Below are 12,976 nucleotides of genomic sequence, written 5' to 3'. Positions count from 1 at the left end.
AGCTTAAATATGGAAGCCACACTCACTCACCAAGTCATGGATGAGAGGAGAGAGTGTGGAGAGCCACACGCGCGCGCGCTCGCCTCGCCTGGCCTAGGCGGGGCGGGGCGGGGCGAAGGGCGCGGGCGCACGACATGCGCGTGAATGGTCCGCCGAAATCCGGCCCCTCGCCTTGCGGGGGCATGGCTTTCTTTTGCCGTTTGAATTTTTGGTTGCTTGGCTGTTAAGTTTAGAATCCTAACCGATCGCTATAAAATCTAAACTGAACGTGAGATTTTCGCGGGCGGATAAGATCGAAGATAGCTATCTGTTCGCGGACTTGGTCCTATAAAAGGCGCCTGGTAGCCAGCATCCAAATCATCCCAGTTTTCGCTTTCGCCTCTCTTCACAGCTGAGCCGCCTTCAGTTCTCTTCACCCCGACCGCAGACGTGCATCTGCGACCAGGAGAGAAGGTCTCCGGAACCCTTCACCCTCGAGATCCTGCACCGGGAGAGGGCGAATAAGGTTTTTGGGAAGCGTCTGTCACACCCGATTTTAGAAGGCAAACCGAATGCGAACCATGTACGTGCCAGGATCAGCAATTCACGTACACAACAGTTACATAACTGGACATCATCACACAGTGCTCAAATAATAACATAAAAGGGTAATAATAGTCGATTACATCATATATCTGAGACATCCACATAGTCTTTACAATAATCAAAGTGCGGAAAAGAAACGTAGATACACGCGGCCTTCACAGGCAGCCGACTGGGGGTTGCCGCTAACCCACGTCTAGAACTCGTCGTAATCTTGGAACTCCTGAAAGTCTCCTTCCACGGCTTCATCTTCTCCTGAGCAGTGGTTGCAATGTGGACAACCTGGAGAAGGGGGGGCTTGGTGTGTAGAGCAAGGGTGAGTACACATCAACATACTCAGCAAGTATCCTGTTTGGCTGTAGTGGACTAGCTTTATGTGGGGGTAAGTCAAGCAGTTGCTTTTAGTTGGTCAGATTATTATTACTAGTAGAGAAAGCCAAGTTTTAGAATTAACCCACGTTATTAACCCAAAAGTACCCTTTCCAAACGAAAAGAATAACACTTACCATCACCATAGCCAATGCCAAAACCATCATTCTCATTGCCACCTGTAATCCGAACATCTCTGATCAAGTATCACTAATCAATGGAGCTCCCTTGGCCGCTCATAACCGCGAGCACGACTGATATATCAGTTTTCAAACACTCTGCAGAGGTTGTGCACTTTACCCACAAGCCGTGATTCCCTTTCTGCCTGGAGATCATGACTCTCCATTGATCACCACCAAGGTGACCCAGCAGGGTATCACTACGTAGCCTTTACAAAGATTCCTCGGGGCTGTAGCCGCCCGTTAGGTTTCCTAAATGCACCGCACTCCTCCCCAAGGGGCGAACCAACCTTGGCAGAGCGAGCCGCATACACCGAGCCCCATTAACGGCACGACGGCTAAGCGAACTACACCCCGGTTCCTCTAATTATTCAGCTAAGGGCGTCCCACTCCACCCTCATGGTTGCACTATTTTCCTGGGCGGTCATCCAACGAACAGGTCCTTACGGAGAGGCACTCGAGAAACCGCTCGAGCCCCCTTAAATGCCACAAGTATAACATCATAATAAAGGAGGGAAACATCGTATCATTGATAGATCTCATCATGTTCATTGATTAATGTTAAGCATTAGCATAAAGCTAAACAATAATAATCCAACCCAAATAGGTAAACAAGGACATGGATAACAAAAGCTAGTCAATCCTTAGGTATAACTGTGTAAATGCGGAAAGTGAATTAAGGAATGTATAGGACATAAGTGGGTCAAGGGACACTTGCCTCCACCAACCAGCTGCTGCTCAGGGGCTTCTCCTGCGAGGTCTTCGGACTCCTCAACCAGACCGTTCTCTATGCGAGCGTAAACATACATCCATCCATTTGAATTAGGAAATAAACAGTACACCATACAAGAGAGCAGATAAACTGAATATGCATAAGATATGACATACGATATTGCATTCACCACTGCTAGAAAGAGAAGAAGGAAGGTCTCGCAGTGGTTAAAGCTATAATCGAAGCGTATTACGGGTAGATGCATAATTAAGCATTACGTGATCTAGTTCCACCTAGTTACACTACCAAGTGTTAATCACATGCACTAATAGAATTATAACTATTTCCAATTGGTTGACATTAAACTAAGTCGATAATTTACTACATGAAATAACTAACGTAATCAATTTCTGAGTTGGGTTTCCATTTCATTGATATAAATAACGTGATCATTACGCATAGAATACACGGGGGGTAGATGGGTGGCTAGGGGTAGACGGGCACGTCTAGTGGTAGACGAGCGCGTCACCCGCGACAGGACGCTACGCGTCGTGCCGAGGGCACGGCGAGCCGTGCCAAAGCACCGCGCGCGTAAGGCCGCTCTGACGCGCCGTGAATGAGCCGCGCGCACGCCAGGGCCGAGCTACGCACGCGCCGCGCTGCGCGCCGTGAGCAGGCAGCGGGGCCACGCCGGGAGCCGACGCACCGCGCGCGCGCCGGCCGAGCTCCAGGCCACGCGCCGGGTCGAGCTCCAAGCCGCGCCGTGGGGCGCCGTGGCCGGCCGTGCCGGGATGAGGGAGCGAGCCAAGCGGGTGGGGCTGGGTCATGCGGGGACGGGGGGGCGAGCGGGCGAGGGAGCCGCGCCGCGAGCGCGCCGAGGCAGGCTGTGCGCCATGGCCGGGGCAGGGGAGCCGCGCCGCGGGCGGGGCCGCGCGGGTGCGTCGCCGCGCCGAGCAGGGGCAGGGCACGCTGCGACCGCGCCACGGCCGCGCGCCATGGCCAAGCCGGGGCCGAGCCGGACGGAGGCAGGGTGGGGCCGCGCCGCGGTCGGGCACGGGGCCGGGCCGCGCACCGGGGACGGGGCGGGGGACGTCGCGCCGTGGGGGAGGGCACCGCGCCGGGATGGGGCCGAGCTGGGCCACGCGCCATGACCGTCAACGCCGAGGCGGACGGGGCTGAGGCCGGACCGCGCGCGAGGGAGGGGGGGCCAGGGCCGGCCGGACGGCGCCATGGCCGAAGAAGGGGAGGGCGGGGAGAGGAGAGAGGGGGAGGGGCTTACTGCGCGGGGGGGGGGGGGGCGAGGGCGAGTGGCGGTTCGGCGACGGGCGGGGGAGACGCGCGCAAGGGAGGGAGAGAGAGATTTTGGGGGGGGTGACAGGTGGAGCCCACGGGGGGTGGCGGCGGCGGCTAACTGGCGTGCGCACCACGCGTGGGGGGGACGCCAGGGTGGGCCGTGCGGGGGGGGGGGCGAGCTGGGCCACGCGCCAGCTGGGCCGCGGGAGGGGAAAGGGGAGAGGGGGGGAAGCTGGGCCGCGCTAAGAAGCTGGCCCAGGGAGGGGAAGGTCGCGGGGGCGGGGGCGCGGGGGCGAGAATGGCAGGTCGCTGAGGAGTGAATGGTGGCGTGGGGTAGTGTGAAAGGTGGATCACGGCAGCGGGCACCGACAATGTCGGGGACGGGGGCATGAGTGCAACTGTGGACGACCACGTTACACGTCTTTATAGAGTAGTAGAGATAAGCACACATTTTGATGGCCAAACGCTAAATGTATTAGCTAAATCTTGCCTATGGTATACGCATACTCATGCATGCGAAGGTCGATCGTTGATGATGTGTTCCAGTGTTTGCAATCCTATCCAGCCTGTCTAGTCCTTTCACGACGTGGTGGCGGAACCGCAGCAGAAATTCTGTTTTCTGAATATATTCTATTTTGAGTCTTGACTTGGAAACTAGCTTACGTGAGCAGGCCAGCAGCTGTTTCTGACTTATGTTACGTGAACAAGATAGCAGACAGAGGCTAGGTTGTCCGCTTACGTGAGCAAGGTAGCATGCCATAGTATTGGACGGTTGGACTATCTAAGCGAACACTGTTTGGGCTGATTAAATAACTTAGTATACTTGAGGGGACCCAGACGGTTGCCCAGTTCGTCCCCCTCACGTCCAGCCCTGCCGCGGCTGAAGCATGCAACGTTGATACATATATTGATTCCAGGGTGAATTTGGTTTTGGTAGGCAACGACTATGGGGGTTTTGAGGTTATAAAAGGATCCCATGACACACCTCTTTAGCACCCAATCACTCCAAGAGCAACACATCACCCTGACACTCTGCTGCAACACATTCTAGTGATTTAGTGAGATCCAAGCTCCGTTTCTGAGCTGTTCGTGTGTCTTTGTGACTTTGCACTCTTTTGATCTTCTCTCTTGTGTTTTGTTGCTATGTTCTGCTCTGGTGTGTACTCTCCCCTCTCTCGTGCTGCTACTGAGTTATAAACTCCATTAATCTATGTATGGTTGCAAGAGACTCCAACTTGTGAAGATTCCTTCCAAGAGACTCTAACATTTGATTCACATTTGTATTTGCCCTTAAATTCAGATGTGACATCTCTTATCACCGCCGGCCTCCTATCCAGAGTTTAGTTCTTACGTGCCCCCTTTCCACTCAGGTTTACAATATATTTCTACTACTACTTAAGAGCATAGCATAGGCGTCCACACCCTGGTGTGGTGCACGGTTCTGCCTCTCACGCCGCGGGCCCAAGACGCAGCTCTGCTCCCTCTTGCACCCTCCCAACGCATGCAAGCCTCTACCCAGCGGGCCCAACACCCTCCCAACGCATGCAAGCCTCTACCCAATGGGCCCATTTCCTCACCAAGCAAAACAAATATCTACATGACCTAAATCATTCCCTACCAATGCCATTGTGCCACAAACAAATTGATATTTGGGCTGCATCAACGCTTATAAGCCGTTCTCTGCCTGTTTCACTAGCCGGTATGGCACTAACCTAAATAGTAAAGAAAGTACCACAAACAATGTTGGTGTCCTGGGCTAAAATCTTCATGTGGCCCATATTCCAGCGATGTTTGGTGCGTCCCAGATAGGTACAGTGTGCCCTCGCTCGCTCGTGATGCCCCCGCCCGCCTCCCCCGCCGCGACAGTCGCTCCACGTCCTCATCGCGCGTCTGTCCCATCCTCGACGTCTCTTCCCCTCTTCCCATCGCCACCTCTCCCCCCGCACCATCACGCTAGGGTGCGCCTCTGCTCCTGCATGCCCTCCACCTTGCGACGCGCACTACCATCTACACCATGCCCACCACTCCCGCTTTCCCCCCGGCGTGATGATCTTGCACGCTCCTGCCCCCAACTAGCCCTACCCCGCCGACCATGCGTACGTCGCATAGATCCAGATCAGTGGGGCTCGTAAGGGCCCAAGGTGAGTGAGGACGAGATTAGGTCCACCGCCTCCTTCGCCGGCTTCTACACGCTCCAGGCCCCGCCTTCCAATCGTGATAATCATGTCGTTACTGGTGCTTGACCCTGCGTCTGCATTGGACTCCGCCTCGCCACCATCCATGGCCACCGTCGTGGGGCTCTGCTCATCGAGCTCTAGGTACGCCGCGACAATAATGCTTGCTGGTGTGATTGATGGAGAGGCACTTGATCCTATGACAACTTTGGCCTGGCATTTTTTTCATGGGTTAGTTTTGCTCATTTAGATCCACTTGCTATATATTTTGTGCATTCGTTACTTCTGGTAAGTGTCAACAGGTCGATGATGGGCACCAGTGAAAATCCTCTGCTATGCCCTCAAGGTGGCCCTCTTCCTCGATAGGTAATTTGGTGTCATGGCTTCGCCCTTCTTCTTCTCTTCTCCTACATTGATCGAGGTCGCTAGGTGACCCTTGGTGTCTAGAAATGGGTGCCCGGTGGTTAAATATGATCGTGTAGGTTGAATTCCAAATTGTGTCGACCTGATAGGAAGTTATTGGGGGAGATAGGAAGCACCAAAGCAAATTGGATGAGAACAAGGGCTCTATTATTCTTAATTTCACCAATTTGTGTGCAATGTGGAATTATGCTAATGTGCAATGGCCCCATTCTGTAGGGTGCTTGTCATGCCTGCAAAGATCTGCCTTAGTTCAGTGCACAATACAAAGGGGGTCCTTCATTTCAAGCATTGCAACTTCATAACAAAGGTTTTGTTTCTTAAGCACCAGACTTGCAATTGCACATTGTTTTTTGTCGAGTCAAAAAATATCCTAATAAAACTTAAACTCCACATCTTTGCAGGTGGGAAAGGGTTCTTGTGCAATGGAATCGTTATATGATATCAACCTCATATCAACAATTGTACTTGTTTTTTGGATAATCCATGATCATGGTACAAGATAATATCAAGGAGTACAAAACTCGGTGAGGCTGGCTTGGTGGTGCATGTGCAAGGGGTTAGCAGAGCTGACCTCAAACAAAATTTGAATTACTGTGGTGCTCTCCTCATAAACCGCACAGTAAGTCCTCCTGCTTGATAAGGAATAAGGATTCTTGTTCCTTGAGAGTCTATACATGCTACCTACACCCAAAGAAATAGCTTAATTTTATAGCAATGGTTAATCATTTCTATCATGTAATGCATTGAATTTGGGTATAAACTTTAATCATCATTATAGTTCAGGTTTATGGAGTGCAAGGACCAAACCAAGCATAGTTCTGTGATGTTGCCATACACTTTTCTGCCAACAATGGCAACAAGGAAACTGAGGGATGCAGCAAACAATGTATATTGTTAAGAGATTTACTTACTATTTTATTTTATCATCGATTGAAATGAAAGTGACAACCAAACCACAGAAAAACAATCATTTCCTAGCATTATCTTGCTTACTTGCTTAGCTCAAAACTATATTCTTGACATTTGTTCTATTAACTTCTCATTAGCTATCTTGTGGAATTTATCTCTTCTCCATGGTCTGGGGATTAAATTTGTTCTTGTTCCAGGAACACATGTTCAAATTGATAAGCTATTGTCAGAAGGAGATTAGTTCTATGCAACACCCTCATGGGGCACCTTCACAATTCATCCTTAAGCAATCACACTATTTGCACATGCTTGTGCTCATAAAAATCAACCAGATTTTAAAATAAACCAGTATATATGACATCTACTAATCATATAAAACATATTACAAGAAAGTTAGAGAATTGTGTAGCTATTATGGCATATAATTTTCTTAGACATTTGGCCCTTAGAGCTCCAGGACATATATTTGATATGCTTGCAGACTATCACAGGAATTCCATGGGCATTCTTAATAGAGCGGTGATTTGTCTATTTTCCGACTGGCCTCCATAGTTCTTGTCAACTCTAAAAAATCCAGTATTAAATCCCAATCCTTTGCTTCTTCCAAAATCCTAAAATCTACAAAGATCATAGCCAGCCTTTGTTATGTACAGAGACTTAGCTCATGAAACTGTCACCCTGCGACTGTCCTTCATATCCTAGCAGTGCAAACTTCACTTGGATCCCGACCTTCCTTCCCTCCTTCACAAGCTTCGTCGTGTTCACCGGCCAATGGCCTAGGACGTCGTGTGGCCCTTTTACCACCTCTGAAATGTCGACGAACATGAGGAGCTTCCCGGACCGTAGCGAGATCGGAGGTCAGGATGTCATAAGTGTTAAACAAAGTCATTCTTCAACAGTTTCAACTACTAATCTTAAGTTGCACCTGGAGAATCTTAGCGATTTTTTAGTTTCTAATGGGAAGAACCACTCCCCAATACTTCGGAAGGCAAAGGATGACAAGAGCACGGTACAACTCTTTCTGTATTCAGTTTGCATTGTCATATATTGGACCAAAATTTCGCTAAGCTAATCCATTTCATTACAGGTGTCTGATGTTTTTGTCAGGATAGTGCATCATTCTAATAACCTGCATCTTTCTAGCTACTCTGAAACATCAATCAAGGATGTATGTATTTTCTTATATGACTTAGTATCAATTCGCTCTCTCTTGATATGGTGAAAAATTATATGTCCGTTATTCCAAATAGGGCCTAACAGTTACTTGTTCGAAGAGGGGAGGAGAAGCATACTTACCCAACCACTCCAATATTCCAAGCCTGATTGGAGACTCCATGATATGTGTCCCATAAGTCTTGATAAACCTGATATTCACAAGGTTAGTATGCTTTATCTCAAAACAACAGTTTGTTGTATTTATGTGTTTTGGAAAATTTATTGCTAGGTAAGTTATAAATTCTGACAAAAAAATCCTTGGTCTATGGTTCCCAGGTCAAGAATTGCAATAAGCAGAGTACAAAAACTCATGGTTGGTGTCATCAAAACCAAAACAAAGAAACATGGCAAACTAGAAATTTAGAAAATAACATGCTCTTAAAGTATTTATAAGTGAGAGTCTCCAGAATATAGCAATTGGTTATTTGTAGATGACATTTTTCATTCATAGATTAATATCTTTTATTTATAGGGAGAAAGGAAAAGCTTTATGAATGCCTAGAAACCTAGGACTAAAGTAAAGAACAAAATGACACATCTAGAACCCTACGTTCCAAGAGTTCACCTTCGAGCAGTTGCAGCTAGCATCGCCTAAAATACTTTTGTTTTGTTGTGCGTTCCTGTGTTAGGCTGCTAGGTTTACTACTAAATGCATATCCATGCCTTTTCATTCAGTTCATCATCTATGTTATTGACTTAGAATTAGTTCATGGCGCATTTATCGAAAATGAGAGATTAACAAAAGATAATGTTGTTGAACTTGAAGTTGGACAATGACTTTTGCGAAAGAACATAGCTACTCTATTCCCAACTCCTAGCCTTTTATATCAGATAAGCTACAAGAGGTCCTTAAAAGAGTGAAGAGCGCAACAATACCTGGAATCTACAGTGACCTTTGTGGGGATTCTGTTCCAGCAAAAGTGGGTTCATCTTGGGCATACAAATCGGATGATCAACATGTGGAGGAGAAGACACATAGCATAAATTTAAACATGAATTCAACCGATGACAATGATAACTTGTCTGGTGACTTGTGATTCAGAGTTGATAGTGGATACAAACAAATATATTCTTCAGAATTTTGTGGTAGAGTTGTTTCAATTGGTAGATGCTTTTTGCTTAGTTTATAAATGATTGTACCCTGCTGCAAATCAAGGTATACACCCTTGAAATTGGCGATTTCATTAGTTGTTTGAACTTGACATTTTTGTTATAACAACTTTTTTTCTTAAATCACACTAATATATTTCTTTTAGGTCCAAGTCAACAAGAGTGACTACGACAATGTGAAAGTTGTCCTCTACCTCAAAGTGAGTAGGAAAGCAAACTGGGATCTTCGAAGTCTTAAAAAATATTAAGTTTCATTCCACCAAATTAATTTTTTTATCTTTCACTGTGTTCCTTTTTAGAAATATTGAGGCATCATTTCAAAGCAAGCAAAAAACTACTCCTATTTATATGTGCAAATAAGAGTGGCACTTTATCCATTAGCTCCCTTTGGGAGCTAAAGTTTTCACTGATCTATCTTGAATCCTAGGCTAATGAATTTCATCTATACACTATACTGTTGGCTGCTAAATTGTGGCTATTTTTTGTCCAATTTCATGGCCAAATTTTGGTGACGCTTTGTCATTCTTTGAACATATACTTCATAATGTATCTGCAATTCAGATTTCTAAAGCATTGTGTGTGGCACAAAACTGCATGGATATAATTCGGTTACTAACTGCATTTGTTGCTCCATTCAGAAAAATTAGGTCTATTGGCCTACTCATAATTGCCATCGCCACATATTCCTTGGTAAAATTCTCATCTTGATTGGTTTGGAGTTGTGTTATGTGTATTTGTGGAATTCTCATCTTAATTGCCACCGCCACATAATGTATTTTAAGTTATCTTGTGTAGATTTACTTGAGTTATTAACTGCGCTCAGAAGCCTTTCTCGCCAAATGTTAACTATAACAGAATGTTTCTTCCAGTTGCTTCTATTGAACCAATCTTTTATGGTCTGTAATAAAAAATCAATGAAGAATGCATGATGTGCAGCATATCAGCTTGCAAGCACGGCGCTAGGGTACTTGGCAGAGCATGCACATATATTTTGACCATTCTATTGATAACAAGCCCATGATATGTTGTTGTTAAGTGATTTTTGACATATTGGTTATTTTTTCATAGATTTATTGGATGAAGTATTGACCTTTAAGGTGCAAGTTATTAAAGTTATTTCTGCATTTTCTAGATAAATATATGTTGGTATAAGAAAATGTTGAATAGTAAGTAGCATGTGATTTATATATTCTGCTATTCCTTTTCATGTGGCAATTGTAAAATTTTCAGTGTTGAATGCTCCTGGTGACCTAAATTTAAAGGCACCCCGTTTCATCATTCACACACCTAAACATTACTCTGATGCTTGCTATTTGTTTAGTAGGCTACAACTATAGCCAAAATCATGAAATTGGCTGTCTTTAGCCTTTTATCGTATGCTATGGAAACTTTTATCTTTGAGAGGTTGATATAAGCTTTTACTGTAGTACACAATCAGTTAGTGGCCTAAATAATGATTTTTATTCAACTAACTTTATCTTATTTTGTAGCTTGTGCTTCTTTCTACTGAGTTGTCTTGTATCAACTAAAAATAGAGGTATTTTATCTCAGGTTCTCTACTATGTGTAATCTCATATCAAGATTAATGAGGTATCGTGATCGTATAATTTTAGTGAGTATCCATGAAATGCCCAGGTTAGCCTCTCAATGCATGAGCTTTTACTTTCCTTAATTTTATAGATGCTATCATGATTCTAATCTCTACTACTCTATATGAGTCTATTGTAGGCGTCCATAGTAGTGCACCACGATTCTGCCCCTATCGTCCTCCCCCACCCGCCCTACCATCAGCGCCACCAATTGCTCGGTCGACACCGCGTCGCCACCAATCAACGAGATCCCGCCATCAACGCCGATCTGGGGATCCGAGGCTGCCATCAACGCGCACCTTGGTCATCCTGCGCTCCTTCCCCAAGCTATTCCCAAACTGCCCCACGTCTCATCCCTCGCGACCTCGCAAGCCTCTCTGACCCCCAACTCAACGAGATCGGGCGAGCGATGCCCGACCACCAGATCGCAGCGATGGAGCCGGATCCGATCGCCGTTGGGGCATCCTCCTCGCCAGCCAGGTTAGCAGCCAGGTTGGGATGCTGCTAAGCATATGGAATATGCTGCTGCTTTAGCAAAGGAGCTTGGGCGCTAGAATGAAGTATCTGATTTCTATCACAGAGCTTCAGAATTATACCGTGAATGTGGAAGGCCACAACCTGCATCTGATGCTCTAGCAAAGGGTGCCAGGTAAATTTAAATCTCACCATCTACATTTGTGACATTATGGTTGCTTATGTTCTAAACATTGTATTATGATGAATTCAGTGCATTGGAGGAGAAATCTCCAGAAGAAGCTATCAAAATGTATGATGAGGCTTGTTCAGTACTAGAAGAAGATGGGAAGGAACAGATGGCTTTTGACTTGTACCATGCCGCAGCAGCTTTGTATATCAAGATGGTGAAGTAAGATCACTTTAATGCTTGCATATATTAATTTCGATGTATAGCCTCACATTTTCATCTATGTGCTATCTCATTCATGATTTTCTTGGAACTTTTTTTTGTTCATTCTTCCTTGTTCTTACATGCGAAGTAAGTGAACTTTTAAACAAAGAAAGACAAACAGAAAATGTTTTGAATATACACTTCTGAACCTAACAGCTTGGAATCGTGTATACTGATAGATTTGCATGTTCTTATCATGTAGCATTAAAAGTAACTAACATGGCCATCTTACAATTCACCGCCATGTTTGTCCGTTGGATAGATATTCAGATGCTGGTGCTTTGTTTTTAAGACTCGGTTCAGCTGCTGATAAGTGCAATGCCATCAATAGCCAATGCAAGGTAATCTTTTTTCTAACTAATAACTAAAATTGCTTATATATTATTCAAAAACTACATGTGTATTAATGAATTGATCATTTTACAAATTAGCGCATTATATGTGTATCTTTCAGCTTTATCTGTGATCATGTCTTGAAAACAAAATTGCTTAGTCATTTATGTCTTGAACATAAAACTTGTCTGATTCAAAATTTGTTTCTGGCATTCAGGCCTATCTGAGTGCGATCATCATCTATCTTTACACACATGATTTTTAGCAAGCTCAAAATGCTACAATGACTGCTCAGAGTAAGTTGTACATTGGTGGATTTTGTATAACAATATTTGTGCCATGTGCTATTTTGCCCCCATCAAACCATGAAGCGTAAAGTAAAGTCGTTTAACAGGGTTCAAGCCTTCCTCAATAGCGACCAGAATCGATGGGCAACGAAGCTATTGTCTGCTTATGAGGAAGGTGATTCTGAAGAAATCAAACGCATTGCTCAATCAAGTGCCTTCAATCACCTTGACCATGTGGCAAAATCTCAGGTTGGAGAAAAAATCATGGTTAAAGTAGTGTTCATTTCAATCTCCATGTTGTCTGTGTAAGTGTACAACATTTCTGGTATCCACCCCATCCTCATCACATGCAAGTTCATGCGTCCCTAATCACATAAATACTATTTTTTGAATGTCAGTTTCAATTTAAATGCAGAGAATGATAGGTCTAAGTAATATCTTTGTGATAATCTGGTTCCAGTTAATGAATTTGTAAGATCTCATATTTGTAGTTTCTAGAAGTTTTGTTCAGCAATCTCTGGTCCTTGCATGAAAAGTGAATTAACATCAAGTTTTGATCAGTTTTGTGTTTCTCTTACAATGTTTGGAATTGTGATTCTGAAATATAGAGCTTAGGCCCTTGGCAAATAATAGTTTGATAAGTGCACAGTCTACAACTCAGCCTTATACTTCTGATTTTGTTTGCATATTGTTTCCAAAATGGGAAAAGAAAGGCCAAAAGTTATCTAATGCAGCAGCCTTATACGAGTCATTCAAAGCTTATGAAGAAGACTCCAGGAGCAGCTTTAAGAAACAAGAAAGAAATTATCAGTGCCGTGTGCCGGTCATCAGACAACTTTTCATGACCGCCAACTCCAAGCGATCTGAGAGATTATTGTATAATTACGTTGTTGG

The 12,976-nt window shown here is 45.2% G+C and overlaps 2 pseudogenes across 3 annotated transcripts; both read left to right on the top strand.

Annotated features, from left to right (window-relative positions):
* The first annotated feature begins 11,058 nt into the window (after positions 1-11,058).
* Positions 11,059-11,346, top strand: LOC109942321 (SNAP superfamily pseudogene; annotated as a pseudogene). The gene is made up of 2 exons (NR_163458.1): positions 11,059-11,204; positions 11,283-11,346. The product of NR_163458.1 is annotated as an SNAP superfamily pseudogene (transcript).
* Positions 11,347-11,724: 378 nt separating this feature from the next.
* LOC103638179 (uncharacterized) lies at positions 11,725-12,615 on the top strand (annotated as a pseudogene). Of its 2 annotated transcripts, none has more exons than XR_002265048.1 (3): positions 11,725-11,803; positions 12,013-12,387; positions 12,498-12,615. The product of XR_002265048.1 is annotated as an uncharacterized protein, transcript variant X1 (transcript). The 2 variants fall into 2 exon arrangements; XR_558607.2 differs by lacking the exon at positions 12,498-12,615 and having other exon boundaries at positions 12,013-12,091; positions 12,190-12,477.
* The last annotated feature ends 361 nt before the right edge of the window (positions 12,616-12,976 follow it).

This window comes from Zea mays, chromosome 9 (genome assembly GCF_902167145.1).
Source record: "Zea mays cultivar B73 chromosome 9, Zm-B73-REFERENCE-NAM-5.0, whole genome shotgun sequence".
NCBI lineage: Eukaryota > Viridiplantae > Streptophyta > Magnoliopsida > Poales > Poaceae > Zea > Zea mays.
This window is presented reverse-complemented; position numbering and strand designations above follow the sequence as displayed.